The 9502-nt window shown below is 45.7% G+C and overlaps 1 non-coding gene across 1 annotated transcript; it reads left to right on the plus strand.

Annotated features, from left to right (window-relative positions):
- Positions 1–8743: 8743 nt before the first annotated feature.
- TRNAY-GUA (transfer RNA tyrosine (anticodon GUA)) lies at positions 8744–8826 on the plus strand. The gene has a single exon. It is a non-coding gene; the product is annotated as a tRNA-Tyr (tRNA).
- The last annotated feature ends 676 nt before the right edge of the window (positions 8827–9502 follow it).

The raw sequence follows: 9502 nt of genomic DNA on the forward strand, positions 1-9502 counted from the left end.
TTTGGGAAAGCTGGTGGCCGCCTGTGAATTCAAGGCAAGGGGCGGCCTGATTCGACATTGTTGTTTACTCTGATCCGGTCGAGGTGGTTTTCGTTTACCAGCGCGTAGGCGGTCTAAGTTCCTATGACCGAGTCTTTCTGGCCCCTGTGAACATCTTTTCTTAATGTATTAAAGAGGGCCTCTCTAACCGGTGAAAAGTGGTGGGTGTCCACTAACGGCCATTCCTGGCTCGGCTCCGATAACGCAATTCCGGAAGGAGTCGGTAGTTGGGCACTGGATCCCTTCGGACCTGGAGAACGTGTGACGCTGGGTCGGGGTTTGGTGAACCAACTGGTCGCTCCTCTAGTTGAAGTATCGGGCCCCTTTTTCTTTCGTTGCCTAGGTTACACCTTCGGAATACCCCAGAAGGGAATTTTTATCTATTTCCCTCAATCTTCACTTTACGCCAGGCCTCCCAGTTCAAATACGTCATAAGGCGTGGAATTAGACCAAGGGGAATCTCCATAGGAACTAGTCCCTCAGATTTCGCACGTAGGAGATCGAGACACAGCCCCACCCAGGGCTATGAGGAAAGATGTAGATCGATCGCCTCAGATAGACAACTACATAGAGGGTCTCTACAAGTCTATATATTCTTTTTTCTTTCGTTCCCCCCGTAAGATCACCAATGAGGTCTGCAAGTTTCACATCTAAGTAATACCCGATCCGATAGTTTACGATATATATTGAACAACATTCTAAGCTAAGAAAGGAGATTTTTAGATATCGGTAGTTGTCCGGTCGTACCCAAACAGTAAGATTCCAGAGGAAAATGCACCTAAGATCAAATATTTCGAGCCGGCTTCCGTTGAAAATTCAGACTTTCTTTTTGATGCTGCCATCACATAAAAACATAAACTTTGAGGCTCAATAGCTAAATACATGGCGATTGAATCATGAGCCGAGATCATAAAGAGCATACTGCGAGTAGGAAGTGGAATTAATACAATGAATTCAAAAGCATCAAACCTCTCTTGTTCGGAAGAATCGAAACACATCGAAATGGTACCAGCCGTACTTAATAATAGAAGGATTTGGCAGAAATATGTAAAATTGTCCCTCCTAAAAAGATTATTCCGGAATAAATGGGCAATAGTTAGGAGAGGTGCGCCAGCGGCGAGCAGAAGCAAGGTTATTAGATACCTCAGGAAAGCCCGGCCAGAACCACACGTGCAAGTTTCCCTGCATGTGGCTCGTCCGTGATAACTTATTCGGATTTGCGCGAACTAGCGGACCGATCACTAAGTGGGGATGCTCCCTCCAGCATGAGCGAACCTTTTCGAAACTTGTTAGGAATGGGCGTCACTATCCCAGCCCTGATCCAGCCAGGTTCTATTGATCATGTCCCCTTCCCCCTTGTCTTGGGGCGTCTTTGGCTTTACGAGAGAAAGCCCGCCATAAAAAAAAGTCTTTATCTTCTCGTCCTGGATCATATTCCTTCCGGTGCGTCCACAGAAGAGGAAATCGCAATGCATCTTGCTCAGCTGGCAAGGCGTAGCTTGGAGTGGGAGTGTAGCGTGGGTAAGGTAAGGAGGAAAGTGGCCGCCAGAGAGGAAGCCGGCCTATTAAGCGCAGCTAAGCTAATATGCGCCGGATAAAGCCAGGTGCCGGAGGTAAGCTCTATTCGGCCCGGAGCATTGATTCCCCATAACGAATAGGCTAGCTCTATCTCTCAATTGCCTATCCTGTGCTCGAGAAGGTCCCCCAGTTCCTCGGCAGCACCTCGAGGTGCATTTAGTTGTCTTACAGGAGACTCGGGATATTCCTCACTCCATGGCACCTTTCGCTCATCCATTCCGCCCGTCCAGACGCGGCGCCCTTTTTCATTATCATCTACCGCCCTTTCTCTCCTCCCGGCTATTCACGCATGAAGATCGTCGTATGTATGCTCGACTTCGGTTGCCGGTGCGTGTAGGTAGGAGTACATTATGGCAGGATCAGTCACCCGGGCAAACCAACCCTCCTCCAAGAAGAATTGTGCTATGCCCTCCCGATCCCTATAGAGCGAAAGAGCTGCCTGGTGATCCCTAGGTTGCAGCACGTCCGGTCGTTAACTCCTCGCGCCGCTGCCGCCGTTTCTAGGACCGACCGACGCCTCGCCTGCACAGGTACCTACGTAGTGTAGTGTCGGTCGCACATTCAACATAGCGTTCGGACTCATGTGCCTTCCAGAACCAGGGGTCTTCGAGCCAGCTGCGTACGATTAGCCAGCCTTGCGGCTGCAAAAGGATTAGACATCCTCCCATGCTACGGTTCCCTGCGGTCCGAACCCGGTGCCGCATTAGGTTAGGGAGCTGGGCTTTTTTCGCTCCTCTCACATTCATTCGTTCGAGCTGCTTCGCTCCTCCGCATCCCAAAGCGCGCTGCCCTCCTAGGCGCGCAACACTAAGTAATCCAAGCCAACCCACATTACTGACTAACGGTGGATAATCATATTTCTTAGAGGTACTAAATACAACTCCATGAATGAGCAAAATGGAGGTTGCATTAATGATAAAGATCTCTGGGTAAACCGCTAAAAAAAGATTGAACATGTGGGAGGATCCGAACGAATTCTGTTTTCATTTTCCCCGTATGGAGCACTGAGTTACAAACGTTACGATCTTCAACAGGCAGGCTGCACTCTAGGCGGCTAGGAGGGATCGCTAGACCAGCAGCCAGACCAACAATGCCTGTTTCAACCAAGTTTATCCATCCTTGAGTAATAAAAGGTGCCTCAGCGTCTATGCTTCTCCAGGGCCTTTCAAACCCGAAGATAGACGTCGCTCTCTCCTGGATTTTTGAATTCTCCAAGCAGACGTTGGAAGTCTTCCCTGGTGGCACCCACTTCAGCGGTCGTTCCCTTCCCCTCCAAAACGAGGCGTTGTGCGATATCTTGCCATGTAAAGCGGTCTCTTGATTGGTTTTTAGAGAAGGATTCTTCTAGAATCGCACACTTATCTCTAAGATCGTTTATGGTATCGTTTTGATCCTCGGTTGGAAGATCAACCTCTTCCACCCAGTTGGGAATTGGTTTTGGAGGCGAAACAGAATGGCGTCTTGGGTTGGGGTGAAACAACAAGTCCAATTTGTCAATAAATTCCCTTTTTATGTCCGTCCTGAGCTGACTCCAGAGCTGCTCGGATCGAGCGGAAGAAAAGTCAAGGGGGAATGAAGTAAAATCAAATCAAAGAAGGTAGAAATCCTATATACTAAACTAACCAATAAACAGAAAAAGATGAACCATTTCATAATAGAAAGAGCCCGCTGTAACTTGGGCCTTGTTAGATAGAAGCAAAAGACTTTCACTTCTAAATCCAAAGGGAGAATGAACCTAAGAATAACATAGAAAGTCAAGAAGAAAAGGCATCACTTTCCAATACCTACAGCAGCTCCCGCTGAAGCAATTGTAGCAGCTCCGGCACCCATTGATTTTGCACCTTCTAACATCTCGAATTGAGAAAGTCTCGTCACGCTCTTTCATTCACGATTTTATGTTCTCGTCGCTTCCTGTTGTTGGGCTTGGGAAGGGAAAGTCTCAAGTATGTGCTTATTCCACTTCCATTCCCACCGGAAGGGCACCCTATTTTCAGTTAACGCAATCAAGAGGTGGTAGGTGTGGCGTTGGTTTTGCACCGTGTTCCACACGTACAATCCGAGTAGGGTGAGGATCACGAAGACAAAAAGACTCAATAGTGAATAGATGGTGCAAGGGTGCTGTTCCAATAATTCCAATAGCTTCATTCGACATAATTTACCGGACATTCCGCTTCTTTTCTTGCTCTAAAAAAAATGAAGAAAGACTTGTTTGTTGTAAATCGCTGGTTGGGTTTACCCATCAAGAAAGACATGTGGGATTGGGGGACATCTAGAACTAAGTCAAGACTGACTACAATTAAAGAAATCACTACACACTGTCTATCTATCTGTTTCCATCTAATCAAAGACAGTTCCATTCGATCTTAGGCGATCCCAGGTTACCGACTCTCCGGCCTCATTTCGAGGCACGATTGGAGAGCTCCTTGGGCCCGCCGCTTTCTCCAAAATGGAAAACTTTCAAGATTAGCGTACTTTTCTATCTATCACTTACGTCATTTCTTGTTGTCAGTCAATCTTCATCAAGACAGTTGACCGAGTCGAAACCTATTGCTCAAGTCTTCCGAACCCGAATAACGAGAAAACTTTTCTCTTATATACGATACCATCAGACGCGCATTCCTTGGGATCAGAAGGAAGACTCTTTCATTTCAACGTCTACTCAGTTTGCTATCTTTTTCAGGATAAGGATCGGCCTATCCAACCACTATGGGATATGAGGTTTTTCCTCGGCTGCACAATCCGATGTGCAGAACTACTGAACGGAAAAAGGATCCTATTCCTCAGTCGACTTCCACCCGCCCGGCTAGTTGCATCAAAGGCATTAATTGTTTGACGGAGTTCTTTTCCGAGAGGGAAGAAGGGCAAGCAGGTCCCCCAAACGGTCTCAGAGTACGCAAGTCTTCGATTGGAGAAAGAGGTCGGGTTAGGGCAGGAAGGCTAAAGCTGCCGTTAAGCGGTTAAGTAGGAAGGATAGGTCTATAGTTGTTGTAGTAGAAGCTAAAGGTTGTCAACTTACGTTCTGTTCCAGCTTGAAAGTGAAGACGAAGCCAGCCGTTGAGTTGAAAGTTTGAGCGCTGTGTTGCGGCATGGGCCCTTAAGCTTCTTAGGCAAACTCTTTCATAACCTTGTCCCTTGTGTCGTTGAAAGGAGTCTAAAGCCAGATAAGATCATTCCCTAAGGGACTAGTCCTTCTATCTGACTTCTTCTACTCAATCAGCATGAAAAAAAAAGGCATAGAAGGGTGCAATACTTCTATCTTTCTGCCACTTCGTCTTGTACCTGTCCTTTTGGGACAGCCTCTCTCTTCACACCTTGAACCAGGACTAAAACCTATCCCTTCTATTATGATATGAATAAATCCTACTTAACCGCTAAAGGAACGTAGTTGCATTTCTATTCTATAAGGAGAGGGATTGAAGCTTCTTTGATAGAACCTGGGAGAGGTATGTTTCATTGCAGGTTCTTTAGAGCTTGGAGTTTAGAAGCATACTTGTTAGAGTAAGGAGCGGAGATACTCGACTGATAGGGAGAGGAACGAAGTAGCGTGTTGTTGATAGAACAAGGTATGAAGTAGCTCGACATTATAAAAGGAGAGGGGTTGGCTGGCTTCCCTACTTCGTCTTCTATCTTTCTTCCACCCCCTGGACACCATTCTACCCAGAACTCGTGTATGGATCGAGAGCTTAGAATGCCGTTAGAGAAAAGGCGTCATGAGTGGAAACACTCAGATGTGAGGTTAGTGACCTCAGTCTGTGGAGGTCCTTCAGACCCACGGGCGTGGGTGAAGGTTACACTGTAACAGGTGTATATTTTCGCTCATATCCTGAGCGGGTATTTGATTGAAGTGTCAAATACGCCGTCCTGGTCCTACTAAGATCAGCGCCAACCATTGGCAGCACAAGATCGCTGCGAGGAGAGTGCCCGACCTATTTGTCTTTCTCGCACCGATGATTAAACATAATTGCGTTATGAAAGAATGTTCGATCATCAAACTAAGACTCACTGAAAGCTGCCGTTCACGTCAGGGCATATAGATCAGCGGATATGTAGTTTCGTGTACTGATTCTCTTCGAGATTGGGTTGGTGTTCAGTGTGGGCAGTCTCATTTGCTAATCTATATGTTTTCAGTTTCAAGAGGGAAGAAGCGGGGTAGAGTAATTGGTCAACTCATCAGGCTCATGACCTGAAGATTGCAGGTTCGAATCCTGTCCCCGCCTAATCATCTGAGGCCGTAGTCAGCCTCAATCTTTCTGATTCGTAAGTAACTCAGTGAGTGCTTTCCTTTTCCCATGTCTTTTTTGGTCAACAACCAACCACATCTCTATATAGTCAAAACACTAGTCCTACAGGCTTGACGGGGTTCAGTCTGTATGGAGGGAAGATTTTTTTGAATGTAAGTAAAATGGATAAAAAGATCGATTTTTTTTCTTTTTCGTTTCTTATCTATCCCATAGCTGTTGTTGTTCTCTATTCCCTTTTTAGAGGGGGGCGCCCACCCGCATTGAATCTCCCCGATCCGGGTCTCGATCTCACTTTTGCCTTTTATGCTTTGCATTCATAAATGAATATTCGACTTGAAACCCTGTTCAAGGAACGCTTTGGGGAGTATTACGTATTGCCAGACGGCTTCACTTTCTCAGCCGGGGCATCTAGACTCACAAGTTGAAACCTTACAGGGTTTGCAAGATATCTTTGTTGATCTATTTTTTGAAGGGGGGCAAAGCCCTTCTTTTTTGACTGCTTTGGAGTTTGTTCTTAATTGGGTGGAGAAAGATGATTCGCTTTTTTTATGTTCCTTTAGCCTTTCGTGGAGATCGAATCCCGACTTTTTCTGACTGATGAACGAAATTAGTGCAGCGGCAAGGAGCGTTTTTGACTTCCTAACATGGATACCAAGTCTGGGTCAGAGAATTCATAGTAAGGCGATACGCTCTCCGATGCAGTAGATCAGCGGACCGGAAGATTAGCATGTGAGGCGAGAGTGTCCGGTCTGCTTCAAGTCCTGCCGTTCAATACTGGACTTCTTCTTCCGCTTCCAGGAGCAGCCTCTATCCTGTTGAGGTGAGGCCTTTGACTCCGCTTGCCTCTACTTTTCATGTCAAGCGTACAAGTGTAGTTTAGTGGGATTGACTTCTAAAGACAGGAATTCTTTTTCATCTCCTCGGGCAAGACCCTGTATAAGTCGACGTCTTAACCTGACTTCCTGAGCTCAGAGATTTGATGATAGGGATTGTTCACAGCACTAGTTGTCACCGTCTAATCCTTTCATAAAAGACATTCACTGACCCACGTAGGACTGCTGAATGGAATGATTCCTCCCCCGAGGGTGATGGAAGGGGGGGCACGACCCGATCTAAGATTACTCCCTGAGCAGAGTCTGACTTTTCGAAAAGAAGAGAGGAAGGGGCGTACCAAAAAGTTCTCCAATTCGATGAGGACAAGCAGGCACAACAATCCCAGGAAAGGTTCGAAGCACGTAGTTGCAAAGCTAATATTCAGAAGTTCAGTTCGTGAGATAGCTCCCCGGACCAGATCTTTTTGATAGATTCCTAGTACCGACCTTCCGTTCAGTGTAGGGAAGGGATTTGCCCCAAGCCAACAAGGAAGCAAAGTACCCGTGCTATCAGTACAAGTATAAGCCGGATCGTACCACACGGGAGCAGGATCCGCGTTCCACCTCTAAACCATAGGATCGGGCAATTAGAATCATGCCACTTTTTTATGGCAGGTTGAAGTTTCAGGCCAAGGGCGAAAGCAACTATGACTGACATCCTTAGATGAGCTTCAGGCCACTTGACCAATAGGCAAGCTCAAGTAGCTTTCAATCGGGGAGGATCAAGTCCAAAAGAAAGAGTGAAGGATCTGTCTTTTTTCCCAGCTGTATGAAGAAACCAAGCCAACCGAAACCGATTCAAGAGCCCTTCTATTTTTTATGTTATTTTATTATTACTTTTGCTCTGACTTTGAGCGATTCCATATCAACTAATGGAATCATAATAATAATTTCAATGAAAGGTTTAAGTAGTGCTTTTTTATTAATTCAATTATATGATGTTGTTCTACCTATTTGTCTGCCGAGGAACGTAGTCGCTTTCTGGTTGAGTTGAGCGTATGTCTTTGCCCAGATATTTTTCCTTTGTTTGAAAAAGACTAACTACTATAGTATAGTAAGGGGCCTTTTCTTGCTCGTTAGCGCTGTTTTTTGATTGCAGGGCGCTAGCTTACTAATAAAGAATAAATATATATATATAGGGCTTTTTTCTTTCATCTTTCAGCTTGATCGGAATCGATTCTATGATTGAATAGCAGAAGTGCTACTTATTAATTAGTAGTATAAACTCGGAGAGACAGACAGAGAGGCAATCATACCTGCTAACTCCTAGGATGAGAAGTAGGTCCCTTGTTTTTGGCAGGAATAGTTCCATTGTTGCCCCTCGGGAGAGTGAGTCTACTTAGCGAACTGGCAGGACGCGGAGATCGATTGATAAAGATGAATCTCGAGAGTGGATGGTTGACCGCCGCCCCCTTGTCCTGGAGGCTCTCCGGCCGAGGAGGGGCTTGCTATCGTAACCTTTTATCCCGGTGTATGTGAAAAAGAGTGACGAACCCTTTTTTGTTCGGTCATAGGTTGGTGTCCAAAGAACGAGAGTCGGCTTCCTTAACTTAAGTCCGTTGTTCCTCAGTAGCTCAGTGGTAGAGCGGTCGGCTGTTAACTGACTGGTCGTAGGTTCAAATCCTACTTGGGGAGAATTTGGAGTTATAGCTTTTCTGACCTAGCGACCCCTGTCCTTCCCCTTAGTTTCTAAACTAGCAGAATCGTGGGACATCCAAAGTGGGAAGTTTCTTGTTTCTTTTTTTTCTATTTCTTACTCCCTTTTTTAGTTTAGGAACTTGGTTCGTTCAATTCACTTGCTCATGAACTCGCAGCTTCGCCAGAAGCGACTAGGGGGGAGCTGTCGTAGAAGCTTTGCCCTTTGTACAGAGATTGTTATGAACTGACTAGCGGAACGCTAGCTAAGCTAAAAAAGAGTCTGAGTTCCCTTCAATCAAATCAATAAGCTTTATTTCAGGTTTTTATCCCTCCTTCTTAGAACCCATTGATGGAGGGGGGCCTCGGCCCGGGAAGGGGAGAGTGGCCGAGTGGTCAAAAGCGACAGACTGTAAATCTGTTGAAGTTTTTCTACGTAGGTTCGAATCCTGCCTCTCCCACTTGTTTGTTGTAGACTTCTTCGAAGAGAAAGGGGGAGAAAGAAATCCTATAGCTTAGCTTGAGTAAAGCCCATTAGTATTAGTAGTAATTGGATCTTTTCTAAGGTTTGAGGATGCTGTACCGATAGGTGCGGGAGATTTATATTGATATAAAGATAACGTCAGCATATTGGCTCCAGCCGGTAGCACGGGGCTTGCGAATTCTTCGATCCATACCCTCTGAGTTAAAGAGTGGGTCGGCACAGTTTTCCAGGTTGGTTCAAACTTCATCCCTTGTTCAAGGGGAATAGTTTGAATCTGGGGTACATAACGGTTTACAAGACGATTGAAGGACTCCTTTATGGAGCCAACCAACTCAACAACAGTGTCCATACAAGACACCGGCTGAGATATACTGGAAAAGTGTTTTCTACCCGTTTTGCTAAGGTTATAATCTTAGAAAAGGAGAAGAAAGATACCATTTAACCAGCATATCCGCCTTTTGATCCCGTACACATATCATCCTTCTATGATGGGAAGGGATTTACCTGGGCTTGCACTGGAAATCCTATGAGAATATGACAATAGGAGTTTTCTTAACTGCTAAGCTTACACAGACTCCTGAAAGATTCGGACGAAGGCATTCCAAAAAAAAAAAAGAAGAAAGCTATTTATACGCTAGAGCCTTACAGAGACT

Source organism: Vigna unguiculata, unplaced genomic scaffold (genome assembly GCF_037176805.1).
Source record: "Vigna unguiculata cultivar grain cowpea cultivar isolate G323 ecotype 2 unplaced genomic scaffold, ASM3717680v1 ptg000144l, whole genome shotgun sequence".
NCBI lineage: Eukaryota > Viridiplantae > Streptophyta > Magnoliopsida > Fabales > Fabaceae > Vigna > Vigna unguiculata.